This window comes from Gymnoscopelus braueri, assembly GCF_963280865.1.
Source record: "Gymnoscopelus braueri genome assembly, chromosome: 16".
Lineage (NCBI taxonomy): Eukaryota > Metazoa > Chordata > Actinopteri > Myctophiformes > Myctophidae > Gymnoscopelus > Gymnoscopelus braueri.
In genome coordinates, this window is record NC_137616.1 from 23,304,181 (window position 1) to 23,323,452 (window position 19,272).

At 40.7% G+C, this 19,272-nt stretch overlaps 2 protein-coding genes across 3 annotated transcripts in view; one reads left to right on the forward strand and one right to left on the reverse strand.

Annotated features, from left to right (window-relative positions):
* The window catches only part of LOC308103638 (acetyl-coenzyme A synthetase 2-like, mitochondrial), a 173,579-nt gene that overhangs the window by 111,336 nt on the left and 42,971 nt on the right, over positions 1-19,272 (forward strand). The gene's annotated exons all lie outside the window — the stretch shown is intronic.
* daam1b (dishevelled associated activator of morphogenesis 1b) overlaps positions 1-19,272 on the reverse strand; it is a 65,424-nt gene that overhangs the window by 41,621 nt on the left and 4,531 nt on the right. The gene's annotated exons all lie outside the window — the stretch shown is intronic.

The following is a 19,272-nucleotide window of genomic DNA, read 5'->3' on the forward strand; positions in this document are numbered from 1 at the left end:
ACAGACAGACAAACAGAGAGAGACACACAGAGAGAGAGACACACACATGCAGAGAAAGAGAGAGAGAGACAGAGAGAGAGACAGACTGACAGACAGACAGACAGAGAGAGTTAGAGGTGTGTTAATGTGATGTGGTAGTGGGTGCATTTTGCAAACATCAGCATCAGGGAGCAACCTATCCAAGTCAAATTCTTTGTAGTGTCTGAACGTGCTCGGCCATTAACCACTTAAGACCTATAAACTTTGTCGTACCACCAATAGACGAAAGCTCACAACTCGTTGCGTTGTGACTCGCTTTGTTAGTGTTTTGTAACTCGCTTTGTTAGTGTTTTGAGTAGATGTGGTGGTCACACACCCCACCCCCACCCGTCAAAGCCACTGTCGATAACATGTAGTCATCTATACATCTGTGACTGTAAATAGGGTCAAAGTACAAAGACATCACTCTTGCACCATGTTTCTATACATACACTCCATTACTACGTTCCACCACACTGGCATTTGGTTGAATATAACAAACCAAAAATGGGCATGAATACAATCTTACACCTTACACCTTGCTACAACTGTAGTTAAAAGCAACCCATAAATATTGTTTACCTAATTTCTGAGCTTTATAAAATCTGTATTTCAGAAAAGATAAAGTTAAAGAAAAGCTATACAGTACTGTCAGTTTAATGATTAGGTCTATAATTGTATTATTATTAATAATTTTGTCCTATTAACAGAATATAATAGCCAACATGAGTTTTACTTAATTACATAATTCAATACAGCTGCTTAGGTCAGTCTTTCTTGTGCATTTCCAAGAAGGCCAATTTTTTAATGTATCCATGTTGGGACCAATTATTATGAATTGTGAAATCATGTCTAATCATAATTTTTTGGGCTTCATACAACAAAGCTCAGGACTCATCTTTCATTGCTCTTCATTTGTGCTGTGAAAACCAAACAATTTGAACTCAAGTGTCTAGACTTTTTTTTAAGGCTTGGAGACGATGGAGTATAAATCAAGCCTTAGCTTAGCTACAACACCACCATCCCCCCTACAGTCAGGCTCAGCTGGTTTAGGTTCTGAATGATGCTCAGGCTGTCATGTGTCAGTCAACCTTCTACTTACAACATCCTTTTTACACAACCTGTTCAAGGTGGAAATGTCACGCCGTTATTCCGCCCTGCTGCTCTGTTTGAAAGTGCCTTGTGATTCAGAGAGTCAACAAGGCCTGCGATGAGCTTTGCTCGCAGGTATCTACAAGCCCTCACAGCAGTGGAGCCTTGTAGATACTTAAGTAATTGCATTGAGGCTGAGTCGATTAGACTTGTTATTATTTCCCATTTTCTCACCGCAAATCTTGGGTTGTATCGTAAAACTGATCAAAGAAACTGGTCTCATGTGATACTGCCTATCCCTTACAAAACTGTTGTCACAGACATCAGTCATGAGTCGAGCTAGAGCAGTCATGAATGGATAACACTGGACGGACTGGGTAGCTGCTTCTGAAAAGAATGTCATGCAGCTGCAATAACAGGCAGGTCCTGTTCCCAGGGAGAGGTTCTCTCTCTGGGCTTCTGTGCCACTTTGATAGGATGTGTAGTTTCAGGACACCAGTTAAGTTCACAATGTTGGGGCAGTGAGGACGGCGACAGTGCCAGTGAGAGTAAAAAGCTGAAAGGCTGCATACAGTATCTATCTATGCTGCATGAAGTGGGAGGAATTAAATGGCCTGGAATTCAGCACTGTTAGCTCACGTGACATAATGGGTGAAAGGCCTCAGTCATGTATCATACTTAGTACTTACTTACTACTTATTGTAACCGATTTGAACCCATTAAGAACTGAGGCCGACTCTGCAAATGCCTTCTAAATCAGTAGTTCTCACACATTCAAGATTTTTCAAAAATGTTCAAAAATAGCAGATATACAAGCTCACATCTGCTATTTTTTTACATTTTTGAAATTGGCTATTTTTGAAGAGCCAACGCCAAAATATTAAATGACAGATGCTTTCCCATGCATTTGTATAAAAACAATTAAATGTATACTTTTTTGTTGCCTTTGAAACGCATTGAGTATACCGTGTATGAAATGTGATAAACAAATAGACTTGACTGAAAGCCTACTGGAGTATGGTAACACTTTCACTCATGACATAATGCAACATTTGAAATGTCAATCTGTACCTTCTTACAAAGCCACAATGTTGATGACATTTAGCCATCACTTAATCTTTAAGATCTACAACCCCTTTTTGACAGTCTTGTCAGCTATGGACAATTTAGTGGCAAACTGTACTGAAAGGTGCCAAGACATACGATACTATGACAATACTCAAGAACCTCAGGTCTATTCCAAATGGGGCAATTCATTCTAAAGTTTCTAAATTGTAAATAAGCACGGTAATAAGCAATAAGCAAGGACATTGCAATCCTTTTTTAACTGTTGCATAATAATTACAATATTTTTGTGATGACCGATACCACTTCCTCACCAACAATGAAGGATAATAGTACCTTACAGACAGATGCAACTTCTTCCTCACCAGTGAACGATAATAGTAGCTTACAGTGACTGATAGAATGAACACTGACTGATCAACCTCTTCCTCAGAAACAATGAAAGATAATTGTAGCTTACAGTGACTGATAGAATGAACACTGACTGATACAACCTCTTCCTCAGAAACAATGAAAGATAATTGTAGCTTACAGTGACTGATAGAATGAACACTGACTGATACAACCTCTTCCTCACCAACAATGAAAGATAATTGTAGCTTACAGCGCAACAATTTGTGAGAAGGGTCATATTTTAAAAAGGCACCAAACTGTGGTGATAGCAACCAAAAGGCCAGGGCCACATAGAGGTGCCACACACTACGCAGTAAAACATTATTAATTTTACTCTTGAGAGTGCAAAAATGTCCCTGTAAGGATTTAGCAGTGTATAAGGATCTGCAGCCAGGGAGGGGCTGTATCTATAAATTCCACCAATGCAGCCCTACCCTCGTATGGTACCCTCACTATCACAAATTAAATACCAAGATTGAAAAGGGTCCCTCTGGTTTTTTACCCACCTCTCTAGAAGGCTTGTAATTACTGCGTGGAATAGCAAGGTCCATAGCATGATGTTACACACTGCATCCTATAATCTCTCCAGAAAACTGAAAACGTAAGGCCACTTATCAATTTAGGCAGCAAAATAAAAGGGGTACTTATGTCCGTGTCCAAAAATAGCATTCCTTTCTATGCAATTTTGCAGGCTCTCTGTTAAGTCGTTGCATTAATTAAGTGAATAGGCAAGGGCGAGTTCAACTACAGTTGGGTTTGGGTAAGATTTCATGACAGTGAAGACAACTTCTTAATGAGGTTAATAATAGGAATGGGCAGTACCAAAAACTCAAGTAATAAGAATGTGGCGAATCTAAAGCTATTTCCTGTTTTAGTCAAATAAAAGCTTGAGATAAAATGATGCAATGCATAGATTTAATCACTTGAGCCGTAATGACCCTGCTCTGGGCATTTCATAATAGGCGTTGTGAGTGACGCATTGTGAGCTTGTAGATCGGCTATTTTTGCTGAAGAGATTTGTTGTAGAGGGAAAAAAGGAGAAGACCAAGTACAGACACCTGGGGACCCCAGTCTACGAATTATAAAGGGTTCAAGTTCTTTTAACAGCAAAAGTAGGTTCCCAAACATAAAAAAAAAAATGCAGGTCATGTGTTTCAAAAGCCGGTGATCATTCTATGAAACAATTGATTCATGATTCTTGATGTCTGACAGTTTTGGAACCGTTATGGATGATCATTACTGTAGCTACATTCCTGTCATATATCTATTAATGGCAATCTACAGTCTCCCAATCAGAGTATCACTAGTCTTCTAGGTATGTGAAGAAAAAGCAAATCGTAGACAGAATTTAGCGTTTTGAAACTGTACAAGCAGGATTGTTCAGGATCTGGAAATCAACTATCCTGCATCTTTTAAACACTCAAATTACAAAATGGCCACTCTGAAGAACCGCCTGTTATAATATGTACGGCTGCAAACCTACAGCATAGTAGTGAATGTCTACAGCTGCAGAGAGCGTGCTTGTAACGGATTGATGGAATTTGATTGTTAAAGGCTCTGGCTTAACTTGTTGATCCTGCCAGCTGTAGACCTAGCTCAGCGACCTTCAAAAAACTATTGAAGGTCTTCAGTGACCAGAAATAAGAAAGATTAAAGAATAGACACTAGACAGTCAATGTGGCACCAACCTTTTCCTGATTAAAATGTAGGAACAAACAAATAGGCTCACACATCAATAACAACAACCCAAGATAATCCAATCCTGGTCAGCTGCCACAGTGAAGATTTAAAAAAGTTGTATCCTACTCGTTCATGTTAAATCACATGAACCCTTGCATCCCTTTTCTGGCACGTCATAATAGGTGAACAGTCAACAAAAATCGCCAATCTATAAGCCCACAACGCATCACGTCACGTGTGTTGCTTGTAGATCAGCTTTTTTCAGCGAAGACATTTGGTGCAGAGGGTTAAGTACAGACATACCCCTGGGGGACCGCAGTCAGGGAAGTATAGGGTTTAAGGGGTTAAACACTGATGCATGCAGAATCAGTTTCCCAGTCCATGGTGGTAAAAGGGCTAGGCTAGTTCAAATGTCTGGGCCCCATATCTGACCACAAACTGGATGTTAGTCTAGCTTATGGCAAGCCTAATCTCTCAAGAACAGATTCTGCTCTGCGTTTGAATCTGTCGGGGGGGTTCGTCATATCGCGTACGCACTGGCCTTCAGATCAGGAAGCAGGCCGTGCTTTACCCAATCAAATGTAGTGGGCGGGATTTACGTGTCCGCCGATCCTTCCCCACTCGAAACAAACCGAAACTCATTTAACAATAGCGTCCTCGGAGCAGACAAAACCACGGAAAGATATTCACATTTTGACTTGCTCTTTCATCATAGAAACAAGTGGGCTTATAACCAAAACGATCCATGTTCTCTGGGAGAAGTGGTGTTAGTGTTCCGTGTAGAAATATTGTTAGTGGGAATGAAAACATAGTCGCACCACCGCACTGAAGGCAGACCAAAACCCCGGTTTCCTTGCACACGGGTGCTACGTCAACTTCCTCCCAAGGAAAACTGAGATAGTAAAAAACAGCAGAGGGAGCTGTTTTTCCTTTTCATTTGGCGATGGGTTCCCAGATTGTGGCAAGCCAGACACAGTGGCAAAGTCTAGGTGAAACCATGCCAGGCCAGCACACAGTGACAGGGCACGGCTGGATGGACAAAACTTGCTTATCTCAAAATGAGTCATAATCTTGGCAGAGCATAAACAAGACAAGACGTCAACATGGCGACGCAAATATTCTGACTATGAATACCAGCCATGAAAACAAACTCTTTGTGCCTGTATGTGTAAAACCCAATGAACCAGTGTAGGGGTATAAGAATCAACAGATCAGAGAAGTGTGGGATGTATGTTTTTGGGATGTTGTTAACAAGGTCACCTGCTGTTTAACAGGATCAACAGACAGCCTCTGCCCCATGGCACCTGAGGCAATCAACAAAGGAAGGTATATTTCTTACACACAACCTACTGCAGTGTAGCTTCTTTAATTTGGGGATACTGTGTTTCAGCACTGGGCGATAGTAACATTGTGGCTTTTCGTTAGTAGAGTCATTACTAATATCACAACCACATTTTAACAGACAGAAAAAAGTTGCATAACTTGTAGTTATGATCTAACTTAACAGTTGACATCAGATAATAATGTAGACCTGTTGAGAAAGCAAATCTCAGTTTGTCCTCTTTTCTTAATGATTATGTTATAACAACAGGGACAACCTGAAGAAACCAGTGCCTTACCCTATCACCCCGAGGGCTTGAGAAGATTAAAAAAACACACCGGTGCAACAACCCCATCATAACATTGGTAAAAGTGTAACGAGTTACATAAGTGACATCTAAAAACACAATAGTCACTTCTACAAGCTGAAATACTATCATGGCTAAGGAACGACTAGGTGTTGACGCAGCTGGTTTCGTCTGACTGCAATGCTACCTTGAAGAGTTCGCCACAACTATGGTAATGTTAGCACACATATGCTATACTGTGGGAACGTGCTCATCATAGCAACAGCCTAACCCTGTCCACCTGGAAATAAGGACATTTACTGTTCTTGGCGGATCAAGCTGGCTACCGGAACCCCCTTTCAGATGAAGTGAAAATATTTCCAACCTGTAATATATTTTTGAGAATAAAAGAATGGTGGCACAGCACAGTAATAGCCATATATGCGATTCTTTACAGACTTCCACGCACATCAAAATAATGAGAATACTACCTTCAAAGCACTTTATAATGAAACAACAATGAAACATGCTAATGCTTTTTAAAATTTCTAAGAGCGTTTTTAAGTATAAACTGTTCACAACTCACAGTACTGGCTTCAATCAGACCAGCGAAGAAATTGGCCAAACTGTAAAATCACTCAGAATAACGCAATAAATAAATAAAACCATTTAAAAGTTATGTAGACAAAAGAAATAATTGACAAGTTCATGTTTGGTATACGTATATCCTGACCTGAATCATGGTTAAAAAAAAAATTGCTGAACGTCTCCCATCAGTTCCATGATGCTAGCCTTGGCATTGTGCCACAGTTACAACCCAAACAGCATGATAATTTAGTCTGCACTAACAATCTACCACCATGTGAAGTGTCTGGTCTGGTGGCTCAGCCAGTTAGGGCACCAGCCATATGCTCCACGAGGAGTTTGAATCCAACCCATGTTCTCTCTCAAATAACTCTCCTCCTCTGCCTTGGTTTCTTCCAGTCTCTCGACAATAACTTATTATGAAATATAGCATAAAATGCCAAAAATGTATATCTTTAAAAAAGAAAAATAAAAAAAAAAAAAAGAAATCTGCCTTCACGTCAGTGAATGACGCTTAATGTATGGAGTTTCATGCCCTTTCTGCTTCGCTAGGCAACTTGTCAGAACACGAAGTGTGTTCTGAAGGCGGGGCGGCATTTTAAGAGCAAAATAAAGCAGGCCACACTCTGGCACAGTCTACTGCTGAATCTGATACGTCTCCTCACCCCAAGCTATTCCCACAGCCATCACACACACACACACACACACACACACACACACACACACACACACTTTGTGTAGGAGGAGGAATCCTTTTGGTATGGACTTGAAGAGTTACAGTTTGATTCCTATATTGAGAATCTAAGGCATACTGGCAAATGTATATTTCACTGTATGACCAGGTCATCAAAACAGTTTTTCAACTGAAATAGCTTGTCGTCCCACACCAAGTCCATATAGTGCTAAGAAAGTCTACTTTGTAGTTAGTTAATTAATGCATGAACTCTGATCCCAAAGTAGAAACTAGAAGACTATGTCTGAACTTGATCTTGAGATACGACAATAATCCAGCGCTACGCGGCTACGCCACTGAAAGTAAATATTAGAAATTCTGTATGTTCTTTGGCAGTCATTTACATCAAACCAATGACAGACATTTACAGTATTGTCCTTTCAAATGTTATCTTTCTATGACTGCGACCTGAACTGATGCTTGCAAAATATCTTCTCTGGAAGACAAAAAGGCTGCTGTCCAGCTAGTATGAATAGGCTTCCCATAAAGACCATGAACATACGTACATAATCCAGTTACCAATTTCTCTGCCTTGGGAATTTACATCAATAATGTGGCCTCAAAGACAATAGATAAGAGGCATATGTGGATTGAAACATAAATCCCATTTGGCCCATAACATCCACCCTTACCCTCACAACCTAAAAGACAGGACCCACATGCTGCCTTTGTTTGAACTGAAGCAGAGCACAGCCTCTTTCCCCATATCCATGCTAAGGCACACAGGCCATTAATGGTGATTCTCATTGTCATGATAATCTAGGCCTGGGGTATGCCTCGATTTCTGGTACGCAGAAAACAAAAAACAAAGATTACATGATGTTTATAGTTTATTTCTATCAAAAGTACAAATGAATCTACCTTAAAAAGTATTACTTTGGAGATGAAACCCTTCAGATAGCCAGTGAATAGCAACATTCATTAATGTACTTATCACATTATGGAATTAGTGTTGTGATATCAATATAGTGGGTGTGTCATTTTTGCCGTTTTATACAGAATAGATGCCCAAATTCTACCCATCCACATTAATAAATAATTCATTATTATTATTGTATTAATTATTTTGTTGATATGAAGGATTAACAACATGCCATCTCTTAAGGTTGAACTTGAAGGTTAGATAGTTGGTGGTCTCTCAGTCTCCCTACCGAAGTAAGAGAGACCACCAACTATTTAACCTTCAAATTCAACCTTAAGAGATGGCTTAAAGCTAACCAAATTTGTAATCATGGGTAATTATCAGCACCATTAATCACTGGTGTCTCTTCTCATTTACTGTATTTGTTTTGTCTTCTGTACTATGTCTACTTGTCTTGTCTTGTCTTGTATTGTCTCTTCTCATATTTTACTGTATTTGTTTTGTCTTCTGTACTATGTCTACTTGTCTTGTATTGTTGATGATGATGTCTGTTTTTGTATGGATAACTATACTACCATTTTTTAACAGCCTGCTCAGGGACTACATATGAAAACTAGAAAATGTGCTCCTCGGAGCACAAGTCTCCGCCAGCAGACCTTGGCCTTCTGCGCCTTTGCGTCTTCATCAGGTTTCAGATGCTCATTTGCTGCTTCTTTAGTTTGCATAATGGGAGTTAGTTACATTGTGTGATCTCAGCCTCCTATTTATATATTTATATTACATATTGTGATGTCACGTAAAACTGACCAATGTTAGGTGTTCTCAGAGGAACACACACACGCACGGACGGACGGGTGATTTGTACTGCAAGGTACTGTTGGTAGAATGTGCGTGGTTTTTGGTGTTCTGCAGGGGCGACTGAATATGTAGTGTTTGCATCTAAAGAATGTTCTTCTTCAAGCAATGTGTCATATGGGAGTGGTCGTAATTGACTGGTTTGTTCAAATACTTGTCTGTCTTCTTCATCTTCATTGTTGTCTTGAACAGTTTCAGCAGTTGATTGGTGTGTTTGATCTATGTCAGTTTTCTCTAGTGCTACATAATGTATTTGATCAAGGTGGCCAATTGTTACAGTATTAAGACTTCGGCCTTGTTGTTGTGGGATCAATTCAACTCTATAGTCCTCTTCTGTGTTACTGTTGTAGATGAGTATGCTTTCTTAGCTTTGGCCTTCTGCGCCTTTGCTTGACCAATGTTAGGTGTTCTCAAAGGGACACACACACGCACGGACGGGTGATTTGGACTTGAAGGTACTGTTCCAATCAAGACTGATTGATCCTGTCTTACCTCACTCCAAAAAGTAGAGGCTTTTTGAAGTGACACACCTATTTATAGGATTCTATTTCGTCATGCGTCCCTCTAGCCAATCAAAGGCATTGGTGTCAACATATTGACACGTGTCACGTGGAGCTTGGCCAATGTTAGCTTGGCTAACAATGTTTGCTCACACACGGCGGGACGAAGCGAAAACATATTTTCCACCTACGGCGGAGACAATTATTGGGCCATAGGTGGCAGGAGCTTCAGTCACAAAGACTGCTCAACTGGCTAGTGTTTCAAAGTGTTTCAGGAGTGCTTACTAAAGTTACATCTGCATTTCAATCTATGAGAAAGAGATCTAGTCTACTTGCCAGCCCATAGAGCCCCATTGTGAACCCGGACATGTTGAGCACACCTAGGTTTTATGTTAGAAATGTTGAGTATGGGTCCCCAGCATGTAGAAACTGCCGGATGCTAACTTGGATATGTTGAGCAATTTTCAGAATTAGCGTAATTAGCTTTTGTTTGAGACTTGGCATGTCTTTTGTGCAGGTAGCTATGAGGATTTACAACGAGACACACGTTGGTCGCTCTGCCAGGTCAACTGTCTATAAAGAATACATCACATGGATGCACCTGGGACGTATCATCAGTGCTGTAGCCTGGGGTCATAGGGTGTTTCGGGTCTCGCAACATACACCCTCGCCCAGGTGACCCAGCCGGGGTTGATCAAGCCCCAACTTACGTCCCAGGACCCACGGTCAGTCCTATAGGGAAAAACAGGGCCACTCAGTCCGCTTCTCCGGAACTACTCTGCCGGAACTCGGGGAGGCTCTGGCACGTGGAGGGACTAGGCTCTGTGGGTGGCCTCCTGGCTGGGCTCCTCCTTCGTCTCACCAGGTCCAGGACCTGAGCACTGTACCAGATCCGCTGCACCAGATCCGCTGCACCAGATCCGCTGCACCAGATACGCTGCACCAGATCCGCTGCAACACCCCGATCCAAACATTTCCTTCTGGCGTGATGGTTCCTTGGGCCGGTTTGCTTGAATGGCCCTCCTAAAGGCCTCACCGTGGGTTTGTTGGGCTTCTTCCTCACGGAAGACACAGGCTGGGGGCGCTAGCCTACCTAACCCATACTGCTCCCGGTCATATAACTTATAAAATAAATAGAATAAAAGATGTACCAAGGACTCTGACCTCTAATTACACTTAGATAGTTATTGTACTGATTGCACTGTGGACACTTTGTCACTTTCCTTTGCATTGCAGTGATTGTACTGGTTGCACGGTTTGACAGGACACTGTAACCTGGTGTTATTGTTATTTTTCTGCATAGTGCAGGATAGTTTGTACAGGTGTATACTTTTGTTCTTTAGTGATGGTGCATCTTATTATTCTGTGGGGCGGCCAGAGCTGAGTGGTTAGTGAGCCCGCCTAGGGAGCCAGGACCCCTCATTCACATCCACATAATCAGGTGCTACTGTGAGATCCAGTGTTGCCTCCCAAGCTGCCCATGCACTCTTTTCCCATGGCCAAGGAAGGCTGATGTAGTATCACATCCTGCTAGCGCATGGAAGAGAGGAAAAGCCGGAGTTTGTTACACCTCATCATGTGGATGTGAGGAACATTGAGGTTCTACACAACAAACCTTATTGTGTGGTGCGTGGAGGGGGGCGCCCCCCCCCCCCTCCACGCACCGCATTTCCATTTTTATTTATATTGTTTAATATACTCTAGCCTACTGGCTTATTATCTGTATCAATAGGGATGTGCTCCACTCCATTTTTGTTGCCAGACCCAAGGGGTCGGGCTTACATGAGGCTTTGTATCTGTTTCGTCCATACATGGGCAGGGGTCATTTGTCCTCTGGCCCCAGCCAAAAAAAAGTTTGTGACGTCCCCTTTCGTCATACATGGGCAGGGGTCATTTGTCCTCCGCCCCCAGCCAAAAAAAAGTTTGTGACGTCCCCTTTCGTCACGAACTATTCATGACATCATGAACTTCAGTTATAAAGTGGTTTGTAGGTGTGTTACATACTAGGACTTCATTTTGGGTCTGGCAGAACCAGGTCTCCTGGTCTTGTTGTGTAACAAACATAGGTTGCTTTTTTTAGGTTGTTGATAGTGGTCATATTGGTAATAAGCTAATTAGAGTGCTCTAGATAGATTTAATCATTAATCGGAGCATTCCAATGTGTTTCTAATGCTTAAAAAAAACATAAAATTGACACCAAGTTTGCCAAAAGTGTCAAAGGTTAAGTTATAACTCGTTTTCACATAGCCACCATCTTGGAAATATGCATATTAGGGTTTCAGACACACCCAATCGTAATGATAAGCATTCCAATGTGTTTGCAATGGTCAAAAAACATGAAATAGACACCGAGTTTGTATTTGTAGCTCATCTGGTTCAAAAGTTACAGCCAAAACCGTTTTACATGGCGGCCATTTTGGATTTGGCCGCTATGGCGACCCCAAAGGTCGCCCGCTCGGGCGCCCTAGCTAAATCATTAGAGCATGCCCTGGGCTACATTTGGTGCATTTAAGACTGATTAGCGCGAAAATATCCCTAAGGCCCGGGACAATTGCTGAAATATTGTCCTTATAGGTGATTATGCTAATAAAAGCTAATTACGCTAATTCTGAAAATTGCTCAACATATCCAAGTTAGCATCCGGCAGTTTCCACATGCTGGGGACCCATACTCAACATTTCTTACATAAAACCCATGGTGTACTCAACATGTCCGGGTTCACATTCTGGCAAGTGGACTAAGTTAATAGGGTCAGAAAGAACAACTCGTCCTCGGTTAAATGAGAATGTCAATAATCAGTTAATAGGGTCAGAAAGAACAACTCGTTCTCGGGTAAATGAGAATGTCAATGCAGCTGCTGTGATCAGACTGTCAGCTAGAACAGTCCATTGTTACATAGTAGAAACAAACATAGGCACTGGTCTACAGAGATGTGGGGGAAAGGTGTTATGTTCAGATGGAGATGGTGCACCCTTCACCATATTCTCCGTAAGTGGCAAGTGCATGTGTGGTGAGTGGTCTACAGGAAGAGAATGTTGTAGGCCTGAATGGTTGACCCCTACAGTGAGGGCTGCATTTCCCGGGCATGGTTTGAGTTAACTTCTCCCCATTGGGAAAGGTCACTGCAAATCAATGCAGTTATGTGATTGATCACCTTTATGATGTGAACATTTCTTTCCTGATGGGAGTGGTCTTGTCTAGAATGACAATGCCCCCTCCAACATGATGTGTCATGGAACAGTTTGATGGCTTGTAATCATTACAATTATGTGAATCATATGCTATATCAGTCACCAGATCTCAACCCAATGGAACACTTATACTGTATGGGAAAATGTGGACTGACATGTTAGACGGCACTCTCCACCACACCACCATCAGAACAGCAAATGAGGGAATATATTTTGTTATTATAATGTTATTGTGTTCTTCCACTAGTGATTAGAGAATTGTAGAATCTATTTGGTGCATATGGCTACTTTAAATTGTCACCAGGATGAAAATCTTATTTACAACATTATTTATCATTTTTATGTAACTTAAAAATATTCAGTTTCTTCTTAATTACAGTAATTTCAAAGATTTTCAACAAAAAAAATGGAATTCCATAAAAATAAAAATATAACTAGAAAAAGTGCTCCGAGGAGCACAGGTCTCCGCCAGGTCAGGTAGGTTATTGTGGCCTCCTGGTGGCGCTATAATAGGCCAATGTGAAAAGGTTGCCATTTCTTCTTAGGCCTTGCACGGCAATCAGACACTGCATTCATGATTTGAGGCATTTTGTTCAAAACAAGCCACTACTGCAAACTTTAGATGTCAATCTTAGCCAATCAGGATGGAATGTGAAAAATCAAACACATCCGTCTTGATCACATGACTATAGAGATCATGTGTACCGATGTGCGTGAAATTTGGATAAATTCTGAAGGCTTAATATCAAAAAATGTGTTTTACATAAGTCGGCCTCCTGGTGGCACTATGAAAGGCAAATGTGAAAAATTCAGGGCAGCTGTTTTTCCTTGGCCTCTAGGGAGTGTGCGTGCAAAGTTTCATGCAGATCGGTGCAGTTATAGTTAAAAACACAAATCGTCCATTTATAGCGCCACCATGAGGCTGATTTGAACATTTTCAAGTGGCATTTCTTCCTCTGCCTAGTGGGAATGTGCGTGTGAAATCTCACGGAAATTGCAAGCTGCGTTCATGATTTGAGGCATTTTGTTGAAAACGGAGCAATCCTGCAAACTTTGGAAGCCAACCGTAGCCAATCAGGATGAAATATGGAAAATTGGACAGATCCGTGCTGATCACATGACTATAGAGATACTGTGTACTGATTTGCGTGATGTTTGAATAAAATCTGTAGGAGTACTGTCAAGAAATGTGTTTTGAAAAAAGCGGCCTCCTGGTGGCGCTATAAAAGGCTAATTTGAAAGATTTGGGGCAGAGGTTCTGCTCTGGCATCCAGGGAGTGTGTGTGCACAGTTTCGCTGCGATCAAGCCAACGGTGCCGGAGATTAGCTGTACACAAAATGACAGAATGACGGACACACGGACGGACGGACACACGGACGGACACACGGACGGACACACGGACGGACGGACAGGGGGCAAAACATACTCTCTCGCCATGCCTTTCGGCCTGGCGGAGACAATTAGCCAACTCTGGCTAACTCTGGCTCATTTCCGTGGATGTGAAAAACTGACATGTTGATTAATGTGCACTGCCCCTGATATAAAAAAAATGCTGATAGTAGTCTGCACTGCAGTGGTGAGGACAGGTTGACTGTTTTAAAATTAAATGTGAACATGGTCACATCACTTAAATTAGTCTCAACAAAGGGAAACTAATAGCAGGCAGAAGTAGCACAGCTTGTACTGAGCTCTCAAGGGCGCATCTGTAACAGGTTCAGATTGTCCAAAAATATAATTTCACAGGTCACCTATTTCTAATTTTAGCACCATAGAACTACATATTGAGGCTCGTTTCTATGGCAGATTGCTCTGTGGAGATAGGTCTGCCCTCCATAACCAGTGACTGTGCACTTTGAAAAGAGTACACCTAATGATTACAGGATTTCAATGAATTTAGGTTAATGTGTTGGGTGTTCTGGTCTGTGGTGAACTTGACAAATATTTGGATGTAGCCTAAAACTACTAAAAGACTATAAGTTAAGTTTGTGTCTTTTCATTTGGCTTATTTTCAGGTACAATGTCTTAGTTAATAACTAAACGTGTTATCTAATTTGTCCCACTGAAGTCCAGTTCATGACACAATATGGCTGTATTGTCTTTTTTATTATAGGCCACAAATGAATTTGAGAAAAGAGCAAATGACTTAAGCACAACTGCTGAGAAAAATATATCACCCTCCTGCCAAAAATTGACTTCTGGTAGGCCTAAGGCCCATTAATTAAAAATCTCCCACCATTCAGGGGCTGAAGTGGCAATAGGGTGCACTGACCTTTCAACTCTAAAGAATGACAAAGGTCAAGAGCCAGGGGTCTTGGGAGGGGGAAAGAAACTCCTTGATCGTGGAGCGCATAGTTAAACTCTCACTAAGATTGTCTTGACAATAAATCTTGTTTGGTATACAGTTTTATACAGAGAGTAAGGAGCTACAGTAAATACAGAGGAAAAACTGGGAGGTAAGGGAACAAATGCTGTGATTAAAAATAAACGGATCAGAAAAAGGCCTGAACAAATCTACTCAGTAGAAACTAAAAGGTTTTGACTCGGATTACTAAAACGGGACATTTCAAATCCATTAGGCCAGTCATACTACCATGTAGGCCGTGGGCCGAGTGCCTGTATCTCCTTTAGTTTTTGAGTTGGTTGATCCCCATCAAGAGCCTGGCTAATTTTTTTGTATTGTGTAGTTTGATTAGTTGTTTATGAACACATTATCAAATGTTTCCATCCTGAAAAGTTGCGCCAGAATAATAAAAGTTAGATATAATATCACTAAGTAATGTTACTTATTTTCATAAAACTGGCAGCCCACTGTGAAGTATAAACCAATCAAAGCTCGCCTACTGTATCGTGCAATTCAGTTGGCCAATCACGTTCTTCGTACCACTTCCAAAACCGGAACCAGGAAGTACAGATCAGAATGTCAACAAGAAAACAACACGAAAACAACGGAGGTAATATTAGTTTTTTGATGACTGTTGGACATATTCTTCTGAAAATGTATACAATGGATGCAGACTATAGAATGAGCCGCGTCGATGATAGCCCATTATAATACTAAGCATTCATAGTTTATCATTATAACGTTAAAGAAATGTTAGAACGGTCGACGTGCGGACACCAGCTGAAAAGTTTACCATTAGCTATAATTTAGAGAATTATCAACAGCTGCAAATTCTTAAAATATCATTAATCAGTGGTCAATCCGTATGCACCCCTTTAGAGAGCTGGGTTGCTATAATTGGCTCTGCTAGATATTGTTTAATTTGTTTATTGATCCCAAACGATCACGGCTACTCTATACTGTATATTCCAGTCGCTGTGCCGTAAGTTTAATTTGGTCTTTTGGGTTGGGTTACTGTTGGTTATTTGTTGTAATTCTCTCTTAAATGTTTGATGCTTAAGTTACGAGTTAAAGTAGTAAGTTGGGCCAGTTGGGTTTGCAAAGTTAGGTTGGTTCGGTCTTCTGTGTTGTTTCTGTCTGCGTTAGGCTGCATTCCTTATTGTGTGGATGTTAGCATGTTCCTCTTTATTTCTTGTTTAAGTGTTTATATGTGCGTATGTGCACAATACTCATATTTGTGAGGTGTTTTATATGGTTACTTTAAATGGTGTAATCTCGCCATTTTCTGTTTGTGCACAACTGCGCATTCACCACGCCCCAAGTTAATTTGCTTGTGCATTTAGTTAATATGAAAAGGCTGTTCCTGCTGCCTCTATGCCATGATGGCTATGACCTTACTGTATATTGTCGGCTACCTTTTGCTTTTCATACTAAGAGCTTCTAAACATCGATACAAAAACTACACGTTAGGGAAAACGGTATAACCGAATCTACACCACACCAGATGCAAATATTGTAGTTAATAAAAAATGGCTGCGAATGCTTAAGATACTATAAGCAGTGACCAATAAATATGCACCCCTTTAGAGATGGCTTGCTATGATTGGCTCTAATACACATTGTTCGCCATCTGTATCTTTCATTTCTGTGACTGTCCATGATATTTGATCTTTTTGCAGATCAGGCATGCAACAGGCAGGAGGTGGGAAGCTCTCTTTGGGAGTCCAGGGTCATCTGATGAAGAGCGCAGAACACAAACTTTGGATGCCGTGACATCACAGACATCATCTGGCTGTGGTTCTTCTACACATGGTAATAATGGGATGGGTCATTAACAAAGAATGCATTGATACAGTTACAGTATGAAAGGTGATTGTAACACAGTATTGACTTAAACAAATCTGAGCCCACAAGTATTTGAACAGAACATCTGAGAGTAACATTCTATAAACCTAATTAGTTATGATGTTTATTCTTTAGTGACTATGGATGTCTGTGTGTTTTAGGCTCTGGAGTTGAAGTCGCAGAGGAGCAAGCGGCGACACATGGATCTGTGAAACAATTGTGATGGTGGATGGTGGATGAAGAGAAGCTGACATCAGCAACAGCGGCCTGGAGAGCACTGCATAGGCTGTGTTTCCCAGAGGGTGGCATTCCCCTGTTCATTTCCCATTTTACATGGATTCATTTGATTGCTATATGGCCAAGCCAGGGGTCATCGCCATGCTGGCTTGTGGTGGACATAACATCTTTTGGAAAATTATATTACCAGAAACACACAAATCGAACTGAAAACTCAGAGTGCACAAATGGAACCAAATAAACCCTATGGTTCCATTTGTGCACACTCTGAGTCATGGGGGTCCTTGGAAAATAAAAACATTAGAGAACCACTGTACCAGTGGACTCTTAATGTGTCATAGTAAATAAGTGACATGCATATTCTGAGGAAAACCCGGGGACTGTCAGTCTTATGATCAAAATAATGTATTTAAAAAATGTAATACAAATCAAAAAATTGCCACAGACAAGGCCAAGTCTAGCCACGGACACATTTGTCCATGTACGGACACATTGATGACCCCTGGGCCAAGCTTTTGGTCTTTAGTTGTATTTATATGAAATGTTGCAATTGCTTTTTCTGCGATTGCACTGTTAAGGTTCACCCATTGCTTCATGTGTTCCCGGTTCAAATCTGCAGCCGAGCCTATAAGTATCAACCAAAGCTATTGGGAAATTAACCACAAAAGTAAACGGGTATGCCACCTTCTGCAAACCTTGAACTACAGTTATGCACAGAGCCTATTCACTGACACATCGACCAGCTGCAGTTATGGACTGATCTGACATCCACTCAGGTGGAGAAAACATATATCAGGTCTTTGAGGTTGCTCAGATATTAATGAGTGAGGGCACGTCATCTTATTTACACAGTTTGCAGTGTGATACTAGTAACTTTGAATAAAGCACTCTAAAATGATTTTGTCATAAATACCGGCCAATATACTCTGCACTGTTGAATTCTGTGTATTTTGCCCTTGTTTAATGTCCAGCTTTTCAGAACAAATCTTTGATAGAAGTGTTTAAATATATGCATCCAATTTACAATGTTTAATTCAGCTTGAATGGTATTGTGTGAGGTACATTTAATGCATTTATACAAACTTTCATTTTCTTTGGCTGCTTTCTCTTTCCTCCTACGTGCCCTTTCAATGTGATCCTTATTGGTGAAGAGAATGTAATATTTTCTGTGGTATCCCACATTGCTAGGGACATCTTGGTCTTCATTTATATTAAAAGTTGTTACTGATTTTTCTGCAATAACACTTTCTGCAGTGTTGAGGTTCACCCATTGCTGAGCACATTGCACAAATCTTAACCAACTTATCTGAAAATGTGATGATTGGGGTTTTTGCATCAGATGCAACATGCATACAGCAAGTCATCATGCCACGCACTGCTTGCATACACGCACGGGCTGGATCACCAGATCGGATGTTTACTAATTTGTTGGTGAGTGTGTTCCGTGTGGACAGCACACAGGTTGGCTTGATTGATTGATGTACTTTATTTAGTAAGACATGAGAACTACAGTACATGGAAGTACAAATTCACAATACAAGGTCTACTAAACTGGAAGACTCATTAAGCACTGAGCTTGTTTAAGATGAGATCCCCATGCACACAAATCATGATGACATAAGAGACAGACAGATATACACACTACTACACAGAAAGTCATACAATCAGCTTACTGGTATGAAGAGTGAAACATATGGTGATGAGAAAATAAATAAATAAAATAAGGTGATGAGAAGAAGCCCACCAGAGGTATGGCTTATGGTGGTCCAATGACAGATAACCATCATTGAAAAATAAAATAACCAAATAACTAGTAAAGGATGTTTCTTTTTGTTTTAATGAAATTAAATGCATGTGTAGTGTAACTTTAATGTTGTATAGCGTATAGATGACACAAACAGTTTAACTGGCACTGTACATTTTATTTGAACTATCATTTGACATCATAGGTAAAACACTTTCATATGATAAATGTCACAACTGTACTGTTGGAGTGAAAAGACACGAATTTATGTCAACGTTACGTTACTACATGATTTTTTTTTTGCCACTGAACGGATGGAACTGCATGGAAGAAAATAGCGTGAATTTTCGCTAATCATGCAGCAACACAAAAGTAGTCCTACAATGTTAGGAATCAACTATAAGTAGCCTAAAGTATACCTTTAGCAAGTTTGTGTGAAAAAAAAACGATATTATGCTTATTTGAAGGCATTTAAGAGCCTGTATTTAAGAGTTGCGGGTTGTATACTTCCTGGTTGTCAAGG